Genomic DNA, 25,995 nt, shown 5'->3' with positions numbered 1-25,995 from the left:
GGGTGTGCAGTTCCAAGCATGAGAGAGGCTGTGGCAGGCTCATACCAGCAGCAGAGTATGCACTCCAGAATCACCCTCCTTGATCCTGTGCCGCCAGCTCATCTAGACCAATGTCACTAGCTGGACTCAGGATAGTCTGGCTTTATGCTAGGGCTCTCGCTTGCATTTCTTGTCTCTGGCAGTGTGCATTCACAGGTGAAAATAGGCCAATTTGGAATCCTCTCACCAAACTGGTGGCCTTTCCTTTGAGGCCAGTGTATAGAGAATCAGTCTGACTTTGGTTCCAGACATGACTTGAGGGTGATGAGCACTAGGCAACACGGCCAGCTCAGTTACCCAGCACTGCCAAAGAGCAAATAAGGACCACTCCGCTCTACTTTCAGGAAGGACCACCAAAGAAACGGGAAGTAGAACTCCATCCTCAAAATGTCCAGAATAACTACAAGCAAAACTCTAGTGATTGTATTAAATTCTCAAAAAAAAAAGGACAAAGCTGCTAGAGATCTTCTCATTCAACAACCTCATTTCATACAATGAATAGCAGGGAATGATGAGGCAAAGGCCACCAGCTTAGCAGTGCCGGGGGGTGACGAATAACTTGTGTACGTTGATACAGCAGGAGTGGAAGCCGTTTATTGTAGGACAGGAGTGGTATTTATACATATTACACAGCTTAGCTAATTAGCATAAAATAGATACAGCAGTCAACCAATAAGGACTCTCCACACTTAATGGCTCACTTTTGTTACTTCACAAACCACTCCCTCTGGCATTTTGCCAGGCACCATGCAGACTTGTTTACAGACTGTAACATTTCTCTGGCAAAATACCAGGTGCCATCCTGACTTGTTTACAGACCTTAACATAACAGAAGCAGGGTGAGCACCCAGGGCCCATGATTCCAAGTGCATTTTTTTTTTACTGAACCATGCAGTTCAATCAAGAGCTCCAAGCACCTTCAAGTTGGATGTTCCGGATGATTCTCTTGCCTTCATTCCTCTCATCCAACCTGCTACTCTCAGCACTTCCCCACCCTTCCTCCACTTCCCCTTTCCCCTCCCACACTACCTTCTTCACTTCCTTTACCGCCTCCTCCTCCATATCTCCACAACCACCTCCTCCAGCACCCCTCCATTCCCTCCTCCACCTCTATCACCCTGTCTACTACTCCTCTTCTACTTCTAGCACCTCCACCAATACCTCCATGTTTTCTGTATCACCACCCCATTTCTATACCCCTGCCGCCCCCAACCTGCTTTACCTTCAATGTCTCTGTACTCACCAACTCCATTCCCACCACCCCAACTTCACTTCCTCCTATACTCACCTCCAACAGCCTATCATCTCTCACCTCCATCCTTGTCACAGTCTGGCTGGGCACAAATCACGAGCCACTCACAGCTTTGTAGATTCAAACAGCAATTCTTTATTCCCGATCTCATACCAGCCATCTACAAACATGTTCTGGGGAAATCCACATTCTCTGCCCAAATCCACACCTCCACTGGGCTTCTGTCTCCCAAAAATACTGTCTGAATCCTGTGAGAACTCAAGAGGAACTCAGGCAGCAGGATACCCACTATTCCCAGCAGGAATAACCTTCCTAAACCGGGAACGCCCTAAACACGGATCCGCCCTGGTCCTTGAGCAAGGTCACCTTCTAGGAGTCCTTCCACTAAGCAGCATGGGAGTACGCTGGCAAGGAAATTGTCATACCTACTTGGCTAATGGCTCCCAGCACATCCTCACTGCCTACACTCCTAGAGTATTCACCACCACCAGCTCCACTATCCCCTACTGATAGCATTAAAATGTCTTCCTACCAAAAATGCCTCCAAGATCTTAGTCCTTCAAAATAAATTGGGTGCTCAGTATTTGAATCTCTACCTAGAGTCATTGAGATTTATCACACATTTGAAATAAACCAGGATTATTAACTCTTTCAATTCCTGCTCATTTTTGAAACTGCTTATCCAAACACACACACACACACACACACACACACACACACACACACACACACGTACTTTCTCTCTCTCCCCAGAAGACCACAGGTATCTGAAACAAAGCAAACAATGGTGGCCTTGTTATTGAAGCCTGATATTAATAGATGATTCCTTTTGATTTCAGCCTGGAAACACTGGCAGAAAACCAATGTTAGGAAAGAGGACTATGTAGCAAAAACCTAAAAAAGAGCCGTGGAGAAAAAAATCCAACCCAGCTTTAATCAGAAGGGTCTGAAGATAAATTGTCATTTCGCAGGTCTCTGGGTGGAAGGTATTGTCATCTTGAGACAAGGAAACTGGGTTAACAAAAAAAAAAAGAAAGAAAGAAACTGAGAAGGGATGCACTCTCTGAAGGAACAGAACCACGGAGCCAGGAGGATCAAAGCTGCTTTCCATGCAGAGGAGAATGAAGGATTATTCATTTTCTATTTTTTCACGCCGGCAGCACACATGGGGATCTAATTGGTCGGGATGGGAAATACAGACAGGCAGCCCCAGCAGCCAGGCAGAGCCCAAGAAGGGAGGCAGGGCCTTCTACAGCTGCAAACCATTAGAGGCAGGCTCACCACTGCCTCTAATTAGGCGTTAATTGCTCTTCTGTATGTTTTCTCAGCCCACGATCACTAATGTCTACTTCCAAGCCTTTCTGATCTCAGAGGTGATGAGCTTGATGGCTGTCAGACGTGCTGGGGTTCAGGGAAGGCAGGGGATGAGTCTCAGGGGGACTGCACGGAGGGGCTGCTGGGCTGGAAGAGGCAGAAACTCTCGTGCATTCTTGTTTCTTGGGGTCCTTAGCATAAAGCCAAGGGTCTCCCCGGGGGTGGCACTGCCTCAGTTCTAACCATAACTCCAGGAGAGACATAGGACAAAAGGGGGTAAAACAAACACAGGGCATGGAAACCCGCAGCTCCGCGCGATCTCAGCCACATCACTCAGCCCCTCTCTGATCCTTTATTTCCTTGCCTTTAAAGTGGAACATGTGCCTAACCCAGGGCACTGCTACAAGGATTCAATGACATCTCCAAAGGCAGACCAGTGCAGGAAGGCTCCCTTGTCATCATGGACCATAGCCCTCCTTGACCCCTCTCTGCCAGCCCCTTCTTCTTCTTTTGGCCTAAGTTCCCCCAAGTTCCCCTTTCAACCTTTCTCCACCCCCCTCTCTAGTGACACTCCCCCCCCCACTATGATCTGGTTCTCAGGATCTCAGAGCCCCAGGCTGTCTGAGCCCTCATTTCCCATCATTTCTCTCTCCCTTGTCAGCCTGGACACATTCTCCTGCTATTATCACCACCTCCAATCCTGCCCCCTCCCACCACACATACACACACCATTCCAATAACCAGGAGCCTACACATATGAAGCTGTAAAATGCAAGCCCCTGTGTCACTCCCCTACTGAGCACCCTGCAGGGCTCCCTGTCCCCTACAGGATAAAGCCCTCAGCTCTGTTCCCTTCCCCCACCACAACTGCTCTGTTCTCTGCTGTCCCCTTGGACAGGGATAACTTCTTCCCTTTCCTGTCTGCTTCATCCTTCAACACACATCTGAGGTGTTAGCTACTACAACTGCACCCTTACTGCAGGACAGCAGCATCAGCCAAGCACCATATATGCATTTCTATATTGTCCTCTCTCCACCATATTTGACTGAAATCATCTGCTTGTAAGTCTTTCTCCACGTGAAGGCAAACTTTTTGGTGAAAAAGAACTCACGATAACACATCTTTCTACACCCAGCTGTGGCCTATTTAGCAAAGCACCTGAAATTTAGCAGGTATTCAATAAATGTCTTTGGAGCTAATTTATGGCTATCAGTTGTCTCTCTGCATAAACTATCCAATTAAGTTGTAAACATTTGAAGCTCTGGTCCATTTTGTATTCTGCCCAGTGCCCAGCACATGACAGATCTCAATCAAGATTTCCTGGTTCTGAAGGTTAGCTGTGCTGGGGATAACACCCTGCTGGGTCTGGCTTGTACATGCAGTTTTCCCAGCATTTAGAATAGAGTTTTGCACATACCAGGTGTTCAATATGTTTATTTCGGGTGGATAAGTAGTGTGGCATTGTAGGGAAAACCCTTTCTGGTTAAGATATGCAATAGATTGCCGCAGTCCGGCTGCAGCAAAATAACCGGGGGTGGTGGGGGTGGGGGATGGGGGGTGACAAACAACTTGTAACGGGGGTGGGGGGGTGACAAACAACTTATGTACCTTGATACAGCAGGAGAGGGAGCTGTTTATTGTAGGAAAGGAGTGGTATTTATACATTCCACACAGCTTATCTAATTAACATAAACTTGATACAGCAGTCAACCAATAAGGAATCTCCACACTTAATGGCTCACTGGCATTACTTCACAAACCACTCCCTCTGGCATTTTGCCAGGCGCCATCCAGACTTGTTTACAGACCTTAACAATAGATTGAATGTTTATGTGATGTTTATGTTCCCCCAATTAAAAAAAAAAAATATATATATATATATATATAATGAGTTGAAAGTTTATGTGCTCCCAAATTCATATATTGAAATGCCCAAAGTGGAAGTATTAGAAGATAGGACCTGGGGAATGGGCAGAATTAATTTATAAAATAAATTTATAAAACATATAAAAGAATTATAAAATGAATTTCCTTATAAAAGAGGCTCAAGACAGCTTCCTCACCCTTCCTGCCCTGTGAGAAGAAGCTTTTGCATGAGGAAGTAGGTTCCCACCAAACCCTGGATCCTCAGTGCCTTGATCTTGGGCTTCCCTGCCTCCAGATGGTAAGATATTTCTGTTATCTATAAGCTACCTGATCTAAAGTATTTTGTTACAACATCCCAGAGAGGCTAAAACAGAAGGCCTGAGCTATGGCCAGAGGTAACAAGCTCAAATTTCCAGAGGTCAAGGAGAACTTCTGATTTTCTCCAAAGCATCACAGCTCAGCCCCAAACCCCAGCAAACAATTCCCCATTTTGATAAAGGACACCACCACACATTCTGTGCTAGATTAAAAATCTAGGCATGATATTTGATTCATCTTTTAGTCTCGCATCTTATCTCAACCCACTAAAAGTTCTACAGGCTCTGTTTTCAACATAAATCCAAGCTTTGACCACCACCTTTACAACGACCACTCTAATTCAGGCCACCACCATCCTGACCAACCTGACCTCACAACTTGTCTCCTGCCCTACCACACATGCTGTGTACCCTTTTCGTGTACACAGCATGTGTGGTAGAGCAGGAGACTAGCATTTCTGATATGACCCCAATGCCTTCCTATGTACCTTCTGGTCATGACCTGCATACAATCTGGATTTGCCTGTCTCCTCGCCTACTAATCCTCTCCTCACTTATCTCCTCCCAAACACGCTGGTCTTTTGACTGTTCCTAAAAAACCCTGGCTTGTTCTCACTTCAGAATTTGTTCTTCCTTCTACCTAGAATGCTTTCCCCCAATATTCACACTCTTAGCACAAATGTCACCACAGCAGTGAAACTTTTGCCAGCCTTTTGTGTCATGGTTAATTTTATGTCAACTTTGCTAGGCCTCAGGGTGCACCGGTATCTGGTGATTCTGGATATGTCCAGAATGGTGTTTGGGGATGAAGTTAGAATTTGAATCACACCCTGTGTCAAGCAGATTACCTTTCCTACTGGGAATGGTCTTAGTCCAAACCACTGAAGGCCTGCCTAGAACAAAAGGGCTCCTTCTTGAGAGAGATTCCTCCTGCCTAACTGCCTTGAGCTGGGGCATCCGTCTTTCCTGCTTCCAACTGAAACACTGGCATTTTTTTGGTCTCAACTCTGCCAGCTTTTGGACTGGAACATAAACCATAGGCTCTCCTGGTGTTCTGGTCCTCAGACTCAAACTGGAATTATACCACCAGCCTCCAGTTTGCCGGCTTTATGGAACCTCTCAGCTTCTATAATCTCATGAGCCAATTCCTTATAATTAATTTCTCTCTCTTGCTCTCACTCTCTTGTTCCCTCTCCTTCTCTTTCTCTCTACCCACACACACTCATGTGTGTGTGTGTGTGTGTGTGTGTGTGTATTCTCTGTATAATATTCTCTTTATATATCTCTATATAGATATATATGTAGAGAGATATATCTATATAGATAGAGATATAGAGAAAGGATAGATGGGTGAATGGATGGATAGGTAGATAATAGATCAATAGACAGATAGAGAACTCTGGGCAAGATGGGTTGACTCATTCATCTTTGTTGCCGCAGTCCAGCTGCAGCAAAATAGCCGGAGGGTGACGAACAACTTGTGTAGATTGATACAGCAGGAGTGGAAGCCCAACTTGTGTAGATTGATACAGCAGGAGCGGAAGCCCTTTATTGTAGGACAGGAGTGGTATTTATACATTCCACACAGCTTATCTAATTAACATAAACTCGATACATCAGTCAACCAATAAGGAATCTCCACACTTAATGGCTCACTGGTGTTACTTCACAAACCACTCCCTCTGGCATTTTGCCAGGCGCCACCCAGACTTGTTTACAGACTCTAACATTTCTCTGGAAAAATGCCAGGCACCATCCTGACTTGTTTACAGACTCTAACACTTTGTATCTCCTTCCCCTCCTTTATCTCCCTTCTCCTCCACAACACTTTGCACCAAGGAGATGCTCCATAGATGTTCGTTTCCAACAATGAGATGAATTGTTCTATAGTTGTCTCAGTTTGAGTCCATTATATCTACTATAGCAACACAAAACTCTACTGTTTGCTAACTATCTCAGTACCTTTAAAATTTGGGGTTGGAAGAAGGTGAATGATATCATTGGGAGAAACACACAACAAGAATTTGATCATATCTAGTCTACCAAGATTAATAACCTTTTAAAAAAGCTTATTATATGCAATGAAATGGACTCTCTCATACTTGCCAACAGGCATGAAAAATGGTACTACCACTTTGGAAAGCAATTTGGCAATATATATCCAGAGACACCAAATTTTCATACCACGTAAGCTAGCAAGTTCTATTCTAGAAAGCAGTCATTGGGGTTCCCATGAGACACAGATGCTGCAACCTAAATATAAGAACTAAAGCTGTAAACTTTTAGAAGAAAAAAAGGAGTAGATCTTTGTGACTATGGTCCAAGTAATGGGTTTTTAGATATGATGCTAAATGTACAGGCAACCAAAGAAAAAAATAAATTGTTGTATATCAAAGGACTGTCAAGAAATTAAGAAGATGAGCAACAGATGGGGGCGGGGAGTTGCATATGGCTGGATTTTACCCAGAATATGACAAGAGGTCTTAAAACTTAAAAATAAAAGGAAAAATGACCCAATTCTCCAAAGAAGATAAATATACAAATGACAAATAAACTCATGAAAAGATGTTAACCATCACTATTCACCAGGAAAATGAAAATCAAAACCACAATGAGATACCACACCCACTATTATAGCTGTACTTGAATAAAGGAAATAACAAGTGTGGCAAGGATGTGAAGATATTGGTAATCTCATATGTTCCTGGTGGAAATGTAAATTTCCAGCACTTTGGAAAAGGACTTGGCAGTTACTCAGAAAGTTACGCATAAAGTTACCATCTGACCCAGAAATTCCACTTCCCGGTTTATCCTCAAGAAAGGTAAAAATGTACATCTTTGCAGAACTTGTACATGGTTGTTCATAGCAGCATTGTCCACAATAACCAAAAGTTGGAGGCACACATGTCCATCATCTGAGGGACATATCTGCCAGTTCTCCATCTGTGGATTCAACCAATTGCAGATGCAGATGGAAACATATATATTCCCTATAAATATCTCCCTTCATATATATATATATATATATATATATATATATATATATATATATATATATATATATTAGAGATGATTTAATGTTGAATATATTCAAAAGTTGCATCTGTACTGAATGAAGATAGACAGATTTTTTCCTTGTCACACTGTTCCCTAAACAATTCAGCACAACTATTTACATAGCATTTACATTGAACTAAGTATTACAAGTAGCCTAGAGACAATTTAAAGTACGGGGAGGTTGGGCCTAGGTTATATACAACTACTATGCCATTTTATACAAGGGACATGAGCACCCATGGATTTTGGTATCTTCAAGGGATCCCAGAACCACATGGAGGAATGATTGTACTGACACATGTAACAATGTGGATGAACCTTGAAAGTAAGTTGAGTAAAACAGGCCAAAATTAATGTGACATGTCATATGATTTCATTTACATGAAATGTTCAGAGTAGGCAAATCTACAGAAAGAGAAAGGACATTTGTAGTTTCCAGGAGCTGAATGGAGGGTCTTAGGAATGAGTCTAGGGTTTCTTTTTAGGATAATAAAAATATTCTGTAATTAGATAATGGTGATGCTTGTACTACTGGGAATATGCTAAAAACTATAGCACTGGAACTTTAAAAGGTGAATTTTATGATACCTGAATAACATCTTAATAAAGCAGTTATTTAAAAGGTGATCTTTATATCAATATTTATACTGACAAGAAAGGAATTACTCAAAATGTTTTAAAAGGATACTAATTAATAATCTGTTTGACAAAATATTATGAGCAATTCAATCACATGTTTAAAATGTTTTCATTCTATGTAAAGTAATTATGAAGTGATGTTAAATAAGATCTAATCACAACCATATTTTTTAAAAGATATAAGATAACTCTGTTTTTTTTTTCTTCTTCTTCCTTTGATCTAGAAAAAAATACATATCAAACTTTTAACAAAGGTTGGTTATGGGTATTAGCACTTGGTTGGTTTGGCTATAAGTACTCTGTATTTCCTAAGCTTTCTTCAAATAAATTGTATTGATTTTGTAATTTTATGATTTCACCTAATTTTTGCAGTTTCATAATCATTGTAGATGGTGAAAATATCAAGTTTTGGCATTTAGTTTATGAAGATCTTCTCTCCACCCCCCGAGTGGAGCCTGATGCTTCCTTTATGGGGCAGTCTCTGCATCACACCCCCCATCCCCAACACACACACACACACACACACACACACACACACACACACAGTGTCCCCAAGGAGAACAGGCTGCTGGTCACACACAGCTCTACACCTGGGAGTTTCACAGCATCCCCTTAAGTAGCAGGAAGCTGTTTCTTTTCCTGTTTCAGTCACAGGTAGGTTTCTGAAAACCCATTGTCATCTCAATATTACTCAGCATTAACAGAAAATAAAATTATGGCATTTGCTGGTAAATGGATGGAATTGGAGAATATCAAGCTAAGCAAAGTAAGCCAGTCCCAAAAAACCAAAGGCCAAATGTTCTCTCTGATAAGTGGATGTTGATCCATAATTGGGTGAGGGGCATGGGAAAAATGGAGGAATTTTGGGCAAAGGGGAGGAGGAGAGGGGAGGGCATGTGGGCAGAAAAGATGTTGGAATGAGATGCGCATTATTACCCTAGGTACACATATGACTGCACATATGGTGTGACACTACATCATGTACAACCAGAGAAATGAATAGTTGTGCAGAAATTGTGTACAATGAATCAAAATGCATTCTGCTGTCATATATACCTAATTAAAAAAAGTAAATAAAAATTTCAAAAAATGTTCCATCCCTAGGTCTTTGTCTTTCCTTTGTCTGCCCTCCCTGACTGTTTATTTGCTTTTCCGTGTCCTGGTGGCTCCCTTCAGTCAAGGACACCACTGGTGTTGTTACAGGTGTGGGCTCATCCTGGTCTCTTTTGTTCTGGAAGGAATTCTGGTCGAGTCAAATGCCTCTGTGGAAACTCAAGCCGAATTTTCTTCATTTCTATCATTTTGTTTTAACATCCCTGCAGCCCCAGCCTGTCAGGGTCTCCACCAGTCATCCAGCCATTCATCAATTTAAAGCATGGCTATAAAGTTCTGGAAAGTGTCCAATCCCACGGAAGCAATCAGTCCTTTTCTTCTAATTTTTCTTTGAAGGCAGGAAAAATCTGCTCATGTGGAGACAAGGGATAGGGCCTTTCCTGAAAACCTGTTTTCAGACAGTAACAGTCTACTTTCAGCCACAGACAAAGCCTCCATCTCTGCAAGGTAATAATGCTGCTGAGAAACCAGTCAGGTCATTTTTCTGAGTTAATTGTAATTGTCTCTGTATGTTTTATTATTATGTTTCTCATTAACAATAATTAGAATACATTATAGGACAGAAAGTCTTCTCATATTAACTCTTATAATTCTCTCCACAACCCATAATATTATGTCTTATTTTGCAGATGAGGAAATACACCAAATGATTCCTTCAAGTTCACATGGCTAATATTGGCAGGCAGATGGGGGATTTTTTTAATTTTCTTTTTCTTTCTTCATGTGTGTGTGTGTGTGTTTGTGTTTGTGTGTGTGTGTGTGTGTGTGTGTGTTGGGGATTGAATGCAGGTCCTTACACATGCTGGGCAAGCACTGTATCACTATGCTACATACCTCAAGCCCTTTATCTATCTATCTATTTATTTATTTGTATTTTTTTTTTGAATTTTTATTTTTTTGAGACTAGATCTTGCTAAGTTCCTGAGGCTGGCTTCAAACTTGCAACCCTCCTGCCTGAGTAGCTGTAATTACAGGTGTGCAGAGGTAGGATTTGAACTCTGGCAATCTGCCTGTAGATTTTGCACTCTTAGGCACAGGGATCCTCAACCTTCTATTCACAATCACAGTGAATTACCACTAGGCCAGAAAAAAAATTAGCCAGATTTAAGCATTAAATGAGCATAAAAACTATATTAAGTAAGTTCAGGAAGACCAATTTTGCTCTCTGGAGTTAGAGTGATTTTGCTTCAAGTTGCTTTTGCCTGCTGAACAGGCACTCACTTTGGGGTGCAATATGGGGAAATCCAGAAGAACACAGAATGTCATGCCCATCACCAGCCTAGGCCTCATCATAGACCAGACTGTGGAGCACAGACAACCCCTCACCCAAATCACCAGTGGAGGTCCCAGTACCACCAGTGGGAAAGCCGTAATTTAGCAAACCTCCAGGGAGAAGGACACTGAGCCTCACTGCAGACTCCTATCACGGTGCAGAGGAAAGGCACTCTGGAGCCTGGTGTGGACTAGAAGTGAATGGTGCTCCTTGGAGTTATGCCTGGCAATTCTTATTCCTTGATGTCCTGAGGGAAATGTCTCTGAGATCCTGCAGCCATAGTTGAGGACAACTGCCTGGTGCCCAAACTCACACATTCCAGCCCCCAGCTCTTGGGTATGGTCTGTCTATTGGTGTCTCTCCTCTGGAAGAGAAGCGATGGCTGCTCAGCAGGCAAAATCCCAGCTGCATCTGCCATTGCACACCCAGATCTCTTTCACATACATAAGTATCTACTGGACACTTCTCCTTGCATTTCTGTTTTCCAAAAAGAAGCTAAGGCACCCTTTCTTGACCTTCTCCAAGCCAAGCCAATCCAATGTTTCCTCTCCCTACCTCCTATGCATCAGGATAGATCAATAAGACTTCAGAGTACTTTATTTCCCACAGTTTGTATGTACATGGTTTAAATTTGCTTTTTATTATTATATTACTAGTCCTATTAATTGTACAGTTTAATGGGTTTCATTGTGATATTTCTATACATGTATGATGTACTTTGATTGTTTTCATCCTCCCTATTAATTTTTCTTTACATGTGTTAGAGTCTGTAAACAAGTCAGGATGGCACCTGGCATTTTTCCAGAGAAATGTTAGAGTCTGTAAACAAGTCTGGATGGCGCCTGGCAAAATGCCAGAGGGAGTGGTTTGTGAAGTAACAAAAGCAAGCCATTAAGTGTGGAGATTCCTTATTGGTTGACTGATGTATCTAGTTTATGCTAATTAAGATAAGCTGTGTGGAATGTATAAATACCACTCCTGTCCTACAATAAATGGCTTCCATTCCTGCTGTATCAATCTACGCAAGTTGTTCGTCCCCCCGCCCCCCCCACTAGTTTGCTGCAGCAGGACTGCGGCATATATGCCTCAATTTTTTTATCCATTCATCTTTTGATGGCATCTAGGTTAATCCAATAACTTGGCTATTGTGAATAATGCTGCAATAATCACAGGTACGCTGGTATCTCTTTGCTTGCTGACTTTGATTCCTTCAGGTTTATACCCAGAATGGTATAACTAAACAGGAAATACCATAGTTTGTTTACTTGTTTGTATTTCGGTGGGGGCTATACTAATTTACATTTCTACCAGTGGTGTGTAAGAACTCCTTTTCCCCCAGAATCCTTGCCAGAATTTGTTATTTTATGTTTTCTTGATAATATCCATTCTGCCTGGGCTTCAAATAGAATCTCCATGTAGTTATGATTCATATTTCCCTGATGGCTAAAGATGTTGAACTTTTTCATATATTTATTGGACATTTGTACTCTTTTTATAAGTGTCTATTCAGCTCATTTTTTCATTTGTTGAATGGATTACTTGTTCTTTTCATGTTAATTTTTTTTAGTTCTTTATAAATTCTGGACATTAATCCTCTGTCAGATGAATAGTTGACAAAATTTTTCTCCCATTCTGTAATCTGTTTCTTCTCTCTGTTGATCATTTCCTTTGCTGTACACAAGTTTTTAATGATGTAATCTCTTTTGTTAATACTTGCTCTCATTTCCTGAACTTTTGGGGTCTAAATGTACTTTGTCATGTTCTCCTGGGACCTTTCCTGGGTGAGGAGCATCTTGAAGCAGGTATCATTGTGCTAGGCCAATGCCTTGGAGTGCTGGGTCATGCACAGCTCCAACACTCCAAGGCCTTCCACTTGGACACTCATTGTTGATTCCTGGACACTCATTGTTGATTCCTACTCATCTCGGTCTGAAGTATTTCAATGGTCAGTTAGTTGAGACGAAATTGAGAGTGGCAGCATATACAGCCCATTCTCGCTGGGTCTCATTTCACAAACACTGCACCATTTATTAAAGTCTTTTGGAGGCTCTCAAAGTGCCACTGAGGCTCCTGTGGCCAGGGCCGACTTCACGAGTGTGTCCCTGGTGCAGTGCTATAGGGCCCGCACTTGAAAGGACTTTGTGTTGGTTTATTGCTATTGTTGTGGCTGTCCTGAAACTCGTGATCACCTTTGAATAAGGAGACCCACCTCTTCCATTTTCATCTGGAACAGGCTCTGCCCACTGCCTCCCGGTGCCACTTTCTACTCCTCACTCCATACCTCCTGTCCCACATTTCTGGCAACAGAGAGGTTTGGTTCCCTATAGAAGCACACATATAGAAGCATGGTTCCCTATAGAAGCATGAGGCTTGGTTCTTGAAATTTTGACATGATATATTGTTACTTCCCTTTTTCCAACAAGGAATCTTAGACATATGATAGCCCCATGAGATACAAAGATTATTACTTAGTTCTGCAGGTGAAACAGAAATATGTGGCTTTAGCTATAGCCCAGGATAGGTGGAAACAGCTCTAAGTCAAGGACCTGTGGGAGGGTACACTTGTTTTGGGGGAGTAGAGGGTAAATGTAAAGGGGAATAGATATTTTGTAAAATAATCAAACTAAATAGTACCTAACAGATTGCCTTTGTAGCAAAACAACAGTGTGGTTTTCAAGAATCACAGAAAAGGTAAGCAGCTATCACCTTTCAGAAGGCCAAAGGACTCCAAGCAGATGTGCATTTCCCCAAAATCCAGCTTGGAAAATACTACTTGAAGAGAAAGCATAATCTTCTATCTCTATGGGGATGCTGGGACAAGAAATCTGGACATGAGTGGCTGCCTTGGCAGGCGACCCCCCTAAAAGATAAGAGAAGAATTTGCAGTTGATGCTGTATCTTGAGGTCAGGAGAGGCCAGTCAGAGTCAGAATACAGCATTCAAAGTGTGTCAATAAAATAAGCTCGGAGAGTCCCCAAGTCAAGGACTTCCCACGATAGAACAATTCTCTTTGGAAAACACAGTGTTGACATTTGGGGAAAGTGATGTAATCTCTTTGGTGCTGGTTCCTCATATCAAAATGGTAATAGTATTAGTGTCAAGCACATGGGGTTGTTAAGAGGAACAAGAAAAACCACTGTCCCCACACTGGATGGGACAGTCAAATAGAGAGAATCACAACATATCAGAGCATCAAGCTACAAGGGAACCAGGCTGGGCTAGAAGAAAACAAAAACTGTAAAGAACTCATTACTGGAAGCCACATGGGGGTTCATCAGAGGGTTCAAGACTCCGGGGCACCCCGTCGTAGGGTGGTCCCACTCTTTAGTGAGTTTTACAACCAGGAGTTCAACTAGTTTTCACAGTGAATATTAGAGAAAAATCCCCTCATGTTTCTGGCACAGTGTGGGGGAATTATTTTTAAGATACACCAGAGCATTGGGTTCTTCTTAACAAAACCTTCCCTCCAGTGAAACCATTTTACCAGACCCTGGAGTTTCATCAAAGCCTAACTGATCCGAGGGAAGGGGAAAAAACAGCTCCAGTCCCCTCCACAGGGGGCAGGGGAAACACCAGACCCCAGCCCCTTTAGCCACCCTGTCCCACTGGAAGGGAGGAGGATGAACTGAGAAGTGTGCCAAGTTCCAGTCCAGAGGCACAGGCCCACTGATGGAGACACTTCTCTCCCCACCCCTTACTGCCATAGCACCAAAGCCAATTTACTTGCTGCATCATATCCAGCTACGAAGAAAAAATTATAAGGAATTCTAAAAAGCAAAAAAATCCCCTCAGTTTGAAAGACAAGGAAAGCACCAGAAACCGATTCCGATAGAGTAGGGATGTTGATAATATAAAAGAGCCATGGTTAATGTACCAAGCGTTCTACTGGGCAAAGCAGACAGCATGCAAGAGCAGAGGGTAGCATAAGCAGAGAAATGAAAATTCTAAGGACAAAGAAGAAATGTTAGAGGCCAAACACACTGTGGCCGTAAAGAAGAATGAATGCCTTTGATGGACTTTTGCAATGGATTGGACACAACTGAGAAATGAATCTCCAAGCTTTAGGATATCCTAATAGAAAACTCCCAAACTGAAAATCTAATAGAAACATGATATTTAAGTGTATTCCCAGCAACTTGGGAGGCCAAGGCAGGATGATTGCTGAGAGCCATGGTTGAGTCTGTATGGCCCCTGGCATTTTGCCAACAGTATTGTTTGACAGGCAAGGCATTACTATCTGCCTCTGCCGCTATTTTTGAGTTCTCACACTACTTTGGAGTTCTCATGGGGATTTGGGGGGATTCCCCGAGAGTTCCCATTTGTTGGGGAAGTGCAGGAGGAGGGGTTTCCAGGAGATATTTCCGTTTGCGGGTTCCTGGACGAGCTGCTGGTGATTCGGGAGAATTCCCCAGGAGTGTGTGTGAGGTTTTTTCTTGCAGTTCAAAAATAAAGTTTGTTCCTGCTTCAGTGGCTCGTGATTTGTGCCCAGCCAGACTGTGGCAGATGATGACAAATTTGAGGCCAGTTTCAGCAATTTGGCAAGCCCTGTCTCAAAATAAATAGCAAAAAAGGCTGAGATATATGTCAGTGGTACTGCACCCCTAGGTTCAATCCGTAGCATTGAAAAAGCAAACAAACAGATACAATATCCAATAATTTTGAGATAACTACAAAAGATGTAACATATATGCACAGGAATATCGGAGGTAGAAGAAAGAAAGGAAAGAAAAGAAAAAATACTTGAAAGAATTGTTACTGAGAATTTTCCTAAGTTGATGTCAGATAATAAACCATAAAAAGCACAGAGAACACCAAGCAGGACAAATTCAAGACAGACAAACAAAGACTACCTGTGCATATCATTTTCAAATTACAGAAAATCAAAGAAAAATTTCTAAAATAAACTAGGGCAGGGGAAACCTTACCTATGGGGGAAAGGGAGAAACCTTACCTACAGAGGATAAGAATTATCTCTGACTGCAGGAAAAAAAAGGAATTACCTCTGATTTCTCCTCAGAAATTGTGAAAGAAAGAAGAGAATGAAATTAAATATTTAGAGTATTGAAAGGGAAAAAATGCCAATCTAGATTTATATGCTCTGCAAAATTTGAGTGATAAGGTTAAATAAACATTTTCTCAGTAAACCTAAAATTGAGAAGGTTGTTGCCAATAGACCTGCTTGCCTTGCAAGAACTTTAAAATTTCTTCAGTGAGAATAAGAATTACATAGTTCAAAAATTTAGATCTACATACAGAAAGGAAGGGCATTAGAGATGGAAAAGTGAAGATAAAATAAAAATGTTTATTTTATATTTTATTGAATTAAGAGATAACAGTTTGTACAAAATAACAACAACAATGTATTCAACTGCTTATAAGTGAAATGAATGTCAACAGCGATTCAACTGGTTGGGAAAAAATATAATGGTTTTGTTATTTTAAGGTGCTCACAGTACTTCTGATGCAGAATAGTGTGATTTGAACTTAGATTAGTTAGATTAGTTGTAAATACATATTGCAAACTCTATGACAACCACTTAAAAAAAAACAAAGGAAATAATACTGGTATGCTAAGAAAAAGAAAAAAACAGAATCATATAAAATTCTCAATTAAAACCACAAAAGACAGCAAAAAGAGTATAAGACAAAAACAGGAACAAAAAATAAGGTCAACTAATAGAAAACAATACTGCAGCTATCTACCCAACTATATCAATAATCACTTTGAATATCAATGTTCTGAATGCATCAATTAAAAGTCATGAGGCAGCCAGATGTGATGGCGCATACCTGTGATCTCAGCAGCTTGGGAGGCTGAGGCAGGGGGATGGTGAGTTCAAAGCCAGCCTCAGCAAAAGTGAAGTGCTAAACAACTCAGTGAGACCCTATCTCTAAATAAAATACAAAATAGGGCTGGGGATGTGGCTCAGTGGGTGAGTGCCACTGAGTACAAAAAACAAAGTCATCAGACTGTATCAAAAAGACCTACCAACAGGTTGTTTACAAGAACTCCACTTTAAATATAAAGTTACACATAGAATAAAAGCAAATGGATGATGAAAGCTATTGTAGGCTAATATCAATCAAAAGAAAATAGATATAGCTATATTAATTTTGGGCAGAGCAGACTTCAGATCAAGGAAAGTTATTGGAGAGAAGGAAGGCCACTATATAATAATACAGAGGTCAAATCTCCAAGAATATATAACAATCCTTAACAACCATATATCTAACACAGTGTCAAATATGTGAGGCAAAACTGATATAACTGCATGGAGAACTAGACAAATCTACTAGTTTGAATGGAGACTTCAAACTCCTCTATCAGCAAGCAGAAAATCAGTAAGGATATTGAGCTCAACAACACCATCAATCAACTTGATATTATGTACATCTATATATATTACTTTATCCAGCAACAGTAGAACACAGGTTCTTCTCAAAGTGACATGGAACATTCACTAAGATAGGCCATATTCTTATTCATAAAGCATACCTTGACAAATTTAAAAGACTAGAAATCATACAATGTGTACATTAGACCACAATGGACTAAAACTAGATAGCAATAAAAGAAAGCCGAAATATCCCAAATTACTGGGAGATTAGACAACACATTTCTCAAAAACACATGGCTCAAAAAACAAAAACCTCAAAATAGTTTTATGAAAATTAAAATATAACTTATCAAAAATTTGTGGAATTCAGTAATACAGTGCTTAGAGGGAGATTTGGAGTATTGAATACATATTAGAAAGGAATTATCTAAATCATCTCAACTGCAAACTTAGGAAACTAAAAAAAGAAGAGTAAATTAAATCCACACCAAGCAGAAGAAAAAAAAATAGAACAGGAATCTATGAAGTTGTAAATACGCAATCAAGAGAGAAAATTAAGAAGATAAAATGTTGGTTTTTTAAAAAGATAAACATAATTGATAAACTTATGGATAGAGCTCTCTCTTCCATGTACAAGCCTCTGAGTTCAATTCCCAGCAATGAAAATTTTTTTCTTAGACCATTCATTCAGAATAAATAAATAGAGAATAAGAGAGAGGAGGGATCTAATACTAGAAATTAAAGAGGACATCACTACAGATTCCATGGATATTAAGATGATAACCAAGGAATACATAAACAACTCTATGTTCACAAATTTGATAACTTAGATGAAATGGGCCAATTTCTTAAAAAATAGAATCTGTTAAACACTCACATAAGCTGGGAATGGTGGCACACACCTGTAATCCCAGCAGCTCAAGAGGCTGAGACAGGAGGATCACAAGTTCAAAGCCAGACTCAGCAACAGTGTAGCACTAAGTAACTCAGTGAGACCCTGTCTCTAAATAAAATACAAAATAGGGTTGGGGTTGTGGCTCAGTGGGTAAGTGCACCTGAGTTCAATCCCTAGTAACTCCCACCCAGAAAAAACAAAAACAAAAACAAAAACAAAAAAACTCATGCAAGCCCATTATGGTGGCATACACCTGTATTCCCAGTGATTTAGGAGGCTAAGGCTAGAGGATTGAAAGTTCAAGACCAGCCTCAGCAATTTAGTGAGGCCCTAAGCATCTTAGTGAGACCCTGTCTCAAAATAAAAAATACAAAGAGACTGGGGATATGGCTCAGCGGTTAACCCCTGGGCTCGATCCCCAGTACAAAAACAAAACAAAACGAAACCTCACACAAGAAGAAATAGGCAATCTGAATAGATCTATATCTATTAAAGAAATTAAATTAATAATCAACAAGTTCCAAAGAGAGAAACCACAAGGCCCATACAGTTTCACTGTGAGCCCTACCAAACATTTAAAGAAGAAATTATACTAGTTCTCTACAATCTCTTTGAGTGTGAAGCAGAGGTGATACTTCCTAACTCATTCTACGAGGCCAGCATCACCCTAAAACCAAACCAGACAAATATTCCAAGAAAGGAAAACTGCTGACTAATGTTTCTCCTAAAAATAGATGAAAAAATAGAACTTCAATAAAATGTTAATAAATAAAATTCAAAAATGTATAAAAAATTAAACAACCCAACCAAATGGAATTTATCCCAGGTATATAAATCTGGTTCAACATCCAAAACTCAGAGAATTTATCCATTACATCAACAGATTAAAAAAACCCCACAGAATCATAACACTGATGCAGAAATGGCATCTGACAAAATCCAACACCTATTCATGATAAAAATTTTCAGAAAACTACGTAATAGAGTTGAACTTCCTCAGTTTATATATATATAAACAGAGTTTCATTGTTATGTAGTTGACTTCTAATAATCTGCATTTTTACCCCTAATTCTGACCATCCTGGATTATTGATGTCTGAATGGAGGGGATCTAAATATTATCCATGCACAAAGAAGGAAATGAATGAAGTTAATCACTGAACAACAGATAATTGTTGTATATTATACAGTTATTGAAATAAGTATATACACCTTATAATAATATGAATGAATAGACCTGTTTAAGTAACATAGAACCTGTATAAACTCATTTTATAAACTCATAGAACTTTTATAAACTCATTTTACTATAAGTCTTAGCTAATGCCATAAGAAAAGAAAATGTGTTAAGGTCTGTAAACAAGTCAGGATGGCACCTGGTATTTTGCCAGAGAAATGTTAGAGTCTGTAAACAAGTCTGCATGGTGCCTGGCAAAATGCCAGAGGGAGTGGTTTGTGAAGTAACAAAAGCGAGCAATTAAGTGTGGAGATTCCTTATTGGTTGACTGCTGTATCTATTTTATGCTCATTAGATAAGCTGTGTAAAATGTATAAATACCACTCTTGTCCTACAATAAACGGCTTCCACTCCCACTGTATCAACATACACAAGTTGTTCGTCACTCCCCCGGATATCTTGCTGCAGCCGGACTGCGGCAAAAAGGAAATAAAATGGCATATGAATTGTAAAGAAATAAAAAAACACTGTCTTTGTTCACAGATGACATGATTGTCTATTTAGAAAATCCAAAAGAATTGACAAGAAACTCTCTTAGCACTGATTAATAATTATTGCAATGTTGTAGGACACAAGGATGATAATATGCAAACTCAGTTGCTTTCCTATACATCAGCAACAAACAAGTAAATTTTGAAATTTAAAACATAATACCATTTATACTAGCACCTCAAAAACTAAAATACTTCAGTATAAATCTAACAAAATATGCTTAAGATCTATATGAGGAAAACTACAAAACTCGGATAAGCAAAGTAATGTTTTAAAAGTACATGGAGAGGGCTGGGGTTGTGGCTCAGTGGTAGAGTACTTGCTTAGAACATGTGAGGCACTGGGCTTGATTCTTAGCATCAAATAAAAATAAAATAAATATAGGTATTAAATCCATTCACAACTAAAAAACCTTTTTTTTAAGTACATGGAGAAATATTCCATATTCAAAGACAGGAAGACTCAATACTGTCAAGATGTCCATTCTTCCTGCTTGATTTACAGAGTCAAGGCAATCCCAGTCAAAATCCTAGCAAATTATTCTGTTGATTGGTATCAATAGACTGATCTTAAAGTTTATACATAGAGGCAAAAGATCCAGAATAACAAACATGATACAGAAGGAGACTTATACTATACAACTCTCTAAGTCTTACTATAAAGCTACCATAATCAAGATGTTGTGATATCGGCAAAAGAACAAATAAATCAGTGAAGCAGAACAGAGAATCCAAAATAGACAAACACAAATACAGTCAACTTGTCTTTGACAATGGAACAGTGTATGGCTGAGGAAAGAGACAATTTTTAACCAATGATGCTGGGGAAAGTAGATCCCCACATGGAAAAAAGTGAATCCAAGCACAGAATTTCACCCCAAAAAAATCAACTCAAAATGAATCAGACTTAAATGTAAAATGTAGAACCATAACAGTCCTGAAAAGGTAGAAGAAAACCTAGGTGACTTCAATTTAGCAATAACTTTTTAGATATAACACCAAAAACACAATCCATAAAAGAAAGAATTGATAATCTGGGCTTCATTAAAATCAAATTTTTCTACTCTGTCAAAAAGAGAGGGGGCTGGGGATGTGGCTCAAGCGGTAGTGCACTCGCCTGACATGCGTGCGGCCCGGGTTCGATCCTCAGCACCACATACAAACAAAGATGTTGTGTCCGCCACGAACTAAAAAATAAATATTAAAAAAATTCTCTCCCTCTCTCTTTAAAAAAAAAGACAGAGAGAATAAAAAGATAAGCCACAGACTGGGAGGAAATATTTGCAAAAGTCATATCTGATAGGGGACTAAACTTTACAAAGAACCCTTGAAACTCAACAAGAAGAAAACAGCCAAGCCATTTTTTTTTTTCAAAATGGGTCAACAACCTTAACAGACATTCACTAAAGAAGACACAGATGGCAAGGAAAACATGAAAAAATGCTCCATAGAATGTATAATTAGGGAAATAAAAATAAAAATAGCAATGATACCTTTCCATAACTACTAGTATGGCCAAAAGCAAGCACTCTGACAAACCCAATGCTGGTGAGGGTGTGGAGAAACAGGAACTCTCAGATGTTGCTGGTGGGAGTGCAAAATGGCACAGCCTCTTTGAAAGGCAGTGTGACAGTTTCTTATAAAACTAAATGTAGTCTTACCATGAGATCCAGCAATCTCATTTCTTGATTTGAATCCAAAGAAGTTGAGAACTTAGTCCAAAGAGAAACCTTCTCATGAATGTTTACTGATAATTGCCAGAACTTGAAAATAGCCAAGATATCTCCAGTAAGTGAATAGATTAAAAAAATTATGGCACATCCAGACAATGGAATATCATTCAGTGCTAAAAAGAAATGAGCTCTCAAGTCATAAAAAGACATGGGGGATCTCACCTGCATATTACTAAGTGAAAGAAGTCAGCCTGATAATGCTGCATACTGCATGATTTCAACTATAAGACATTCTGGAAAAGGTACAACTATAGAGACAGAAAAGAGACCAGTGGTTGCCAGGAGATGTGAAGCAGGGAGGGATGAATAAATAGAGCACAGAAGTGTTTTTGTTTTTGTTTTTGTTTTGAGATGGGGTCTCACTGCTACCCAGGCTGGTCTGGAACTCATGGGCTCAAGTGATCCTCCTGCCTCAACTTACCAAGTAGCTAAGACAATAGGTGTGCACTATCATGCATGGCTACAAAGAATTTTTATGGCAATGAAGCTCTTCCATCGTATAGTAGGGATATATAGATACATGCTAATGTAAGGTATGTAATATGGTAATGGATGCATGTCATTATGTGTTTGTCCAAAACCAACATGAAGCGTGAACCCTAGTGTAAAATGGGCTTTAGGGCTTGTTTTTTAGATGATGCTGGGGATTGAACCCAGAGCCTTGTGCATATGAGGCAAATGCTTTACCACTGAGCCACACACATCCCCAGATAAAACAGGTTTTGGATGATTAATATGTATCAATCAATGCAGGGTCAACCACAAAAAAATATATCACTGAGGCAGGGAACTTTGGCAAGGCAGAATGTTATTCATGTGCTGGGCTGGGGGTGCATATGAGATGTCTGTGCCTTTCTCTTAGTTTTGCTGTGAATCTAAAACAGCCCTAAAAAAAATTCAAGTCTATTTTTAGAAAACCTGAATTTGGATAGCCTCTAGATATAATATGATTTTACAGAAAATGTAGGGAACAGAGGAATCATAACCATATACAAACCATAAGGGTGTGTTTAGCAAAATCCATACACTTTATTCAAAAAAAAAACAACAGCAAACAAACAAAAAATGCAATTAAAGAGAGGAGGAAACCTATATGCTAAAATAATCTTAAGGAACCTAACACTCAACTATATTGTGGAACTCTTATTTGAATTTCAATTCAAATAAGCAATCTAATTTTAAAAGGTAGAAAATAACCTGGGAAATATGAACACTGAATAGTCATGATATTAGGGAATTGTTGAAAAACTGCTAAAGATTTGACATGACCTAAAGGTTTTGTTTTGTAGTGGAATGATGGGAGGAAGCAAGGAAGCAAGATTGGCTGTAATTTGGGAATTTATGAAGCTAGGTAATAAATTCATATCCTTATTACTGTTATCATATCATTTTTACTCTTACATGTACTGACATATTCTACAATAGAAAGGATATAAGAAAAGAAAAGGAAACCCAGTTGAGCCTGGGGGACAGGGAAAAGATGGTTCCCTAATGAAAGATTCCATCCAACTGGGGAAAGTGACTTACCTCTCTGCCTCTGTTTTCTCATCTGTAAAATCAGGACTGGAAAACAGTACATCACTCATGGCAAGGATGTGAACAGTGAGTGATTACATATATGTAAAACACACACACACCAGGGCACAGGGAAGTACTAGATAGCATTTGCTCTTACTATGGTAAGAGCAGCCTGAAATATACTACAGTATATAGTCAAATCTCAGCAGAACCCTCAGATCGCAAAATACCTTAGCAGACATCACCTCATTTGAAATTCATAATAGCTCTTGGTAATAAACATTGTTTTTATCCCCATTGGGCAGATGGGAAAACTAAAGCACTATCCACAGAGACACAGCTAGTGAGAGGCCAAACCTATACTAGGGTCACATTTTATGACCCCATCCCAAGTCCTCTCCAATGCACCATGGCCAACCTTGGGGGACAAACAGGAGGCTAAAATTAGATCCTTGAATTTTTGTGATCAAAAACTCGGTATCTCTTTGACTCTTGTGTCCAATACCTCCTCCAGGGCAGTGTGCCAACATGTCTCCTATGGAGCTAGTGGATGCCTCAGCGTCTCAGTCTGAGCAGGATGATGGCACTGGATGTAGGCAGCCCCTTTTTCTAGAGTTTGGCCCCCATCAGGACTCCCACCTGTGGTCAGGGAGCTAAATACTGGGTGAGCCCAGGTCGGAGGGTTTCAGAAAGTTGGAGAAAAAAACAGAGAGAGCCACCCAAGACTGTAACCCAGGAAGAAGACCTTCTCCAGTTCTCAGGTTTCCAAAATGCAAGGCCAGATTATAAAACCAGCTTTACTGAAATGGCACAGGGCTACATTCAGGTGGGTCTAGCTGGTGATTTCTGTCCCCAGAACAGCCCAGGGAAATCTGGACTCTTTAAATATAAGTTCATAATAATAAAGAAGCCAACAATATATGAAATGTTACCCATTTAATTGAACTCAACCTTTCTCTTGACATGTCCCAAGCATCACTTCTCACACAAGTCAGCTTCATTTGCTCTCCTTCCCTAGGTCTCTCCTTAAAATAATCCTTTTTACTCTAAACTTTTAAAATTTGGATTCATCAGCACTTAGTGCTGCGGAAAGACATGTATTCTAACAGGACAATGGAAAGATCCTGACCCAGTGATTTTCTGGAGTCAGGGTTCTGTTTTTGTTTTTCCTCAGGAGAACAGCAGCCGATTTGGATTCCAGAAAGACTAACCAAAACGATTTCTACAGATCAAAAAGAAGATAATTTGACTCAAATCCGTAACAGCTGATATCCAGAACTCCAGCTTGGCCATTCTTACATCTGCGACTGTGATTAACCAGGATGCTTTTTTCAATATCTATTTTATTATTGCATTTTTCCACATCATAAGGTTCTATTTTTATTTTTTGAGCTCATACAAACCTAGGTTAATGGTTTTTTTTGATCAGTTTTATTTTTTGACCATGGAGTTTTTAAACATTGCAATGGAGATTTCACCTAGGTAAAGCTACAAGGCCTTTATTATTATCTTATGTGTTGTACGTTTGTTTGCACATTTGTGTTTTGTGTTGTATGTCTGTGTGTGCATATTTCATATATGAGGAGCGCTCATGAGAAAATGGATCCGAATTATTTTTTTTTTATTTTATTCACGTGATTTAAATGGCTTAATTTAAATTAGGTAAACAGCTGTTAAGAATTGTTTTTAAAGGTGGTTAACAGATCTGCTTGTTTACTAATTTAAATCAGGTAAACAGCTGTTAAGGATTGTTTTTTAAGGAGGTTAACAGATCTGTTTGTTTACTTTCACCTTTCCTTTATATTTAATAATTCTTTTCAGGTTAATGTCTTTTTAGCATCATTGCCAGAATTCCTATCTTCATCCCAATGAATATAACTCAACAAGTATGCTCAATCAAGGAGTCAACTTACTTTGGGAGGCAACAGACTTTGGGAGGAGACGGACAGATTGATAGATTCCTCCACTTTGAACTGCTTACAGAACTTGCCTAGACTATGTAACTACGTTTAGTGCAGCAAATTGTGGTAATGCTGGCATATCTTTGCTGATGGTGTCATCAGTGATGCAATTTTTATTTCCTTGCCAGCACACCACATGTTAATTGTGGTAATGCTGGCATATCTTTGCTGATGGTGTCACCAATGATGCAATTTTTCCAAAGGAACTGTCAATTGGCTTGGTGTCGTGGCATTTCTGTATCCTCCTCCCTTCTGCTAGTGATGGTCTAAAATTTGGGGGCCAATGGCTATATGCTGGACCGGTAGTCAGTGACGGGTATGATCCAATTGCAGTGGTATCAAACTAAGACAGGAGGCTGACGCCTAAAGGTCAGTTGCCTAAAGGTCAGTTTTCCGATGACGGGTAAGAACCATATGTTGAATTGGACAACCTACCAGGCAAGGTCCTTAAGCCACATTAACCTCACTCCCCCACTGGCACCAAGGCCAAATTTGGGGGCCAACAGAGGTGAGGCAAAGAACCTCACCCCCCCACTGGTGCATAGACCTATCCACAAGTATGGCTGTATGCTGGACCGGTAGTCAGGGACGGGTATGATCCAGTTGCAGTGGTATCAACCTAAGACAGGAGGCTGATGCCTAAAGGTCAGTTTTCCAATGACGGGTAAGAGCCATGTGTTGAACTGGACAACCTACCAGGCACGGTCCTTAAGCCACATTACTTGTTGTTCAATTAATCAGAAGGGGGGAGATGCTGGGAGCCATCAGCCAAGTAGGTATGACAAATTCCTTGCCAGCTTACTCCCATGCTGTCTAGTGGAAGGACTTCTGAAAGGTGACCTTGCTCAAGGACCAGGGCAGGATCCAGGGCAGGATCCGTGTTTAGGGTGTTCCCCCTTTAGAATAGGGCGGTTTAGCATAATAGGAGATTAGGGTGTTCCCGCTTTAGAA

General features: G+C 40.1%; 1 non-coding gene across 1 annotated transcript; it reads right to left on the bottom strand.

Annotated features, from left to right (window-relative positions):
- Positions 1–22,197: 22,197 nt before the first annotated feature.
- On the bottom strand, positions 22,198–22,270 carry Trnam-cau (transfer RNA methionine (anticodon CAU)). The gene has a single exon. It is a non-coding gene; the product is annotated as a tRNA-Met (tRNA).
- Between the last annotated feature and the right edge of the window lie 3,725 nt (positions 22,271–25,995).

The sequence above is a fragment of the Callospermophilus lateralis genome, chromosome 11 (assembly GCF_048772815.1).
Source record: "Callospermophilus lateralis isolate mCalLat2 chromosome 11, mCalLat2.hap1, whole genome shotgun sequence".
NCBI lineage: Eukaryota > Metazoa > Chordata > Mammalia > Rodentia > Sciuridae > Callospermophilus > Callospermophilus lateralis.
This window is presented reverse-complemented; position numbering and strand designations above follow the sequence as displayed.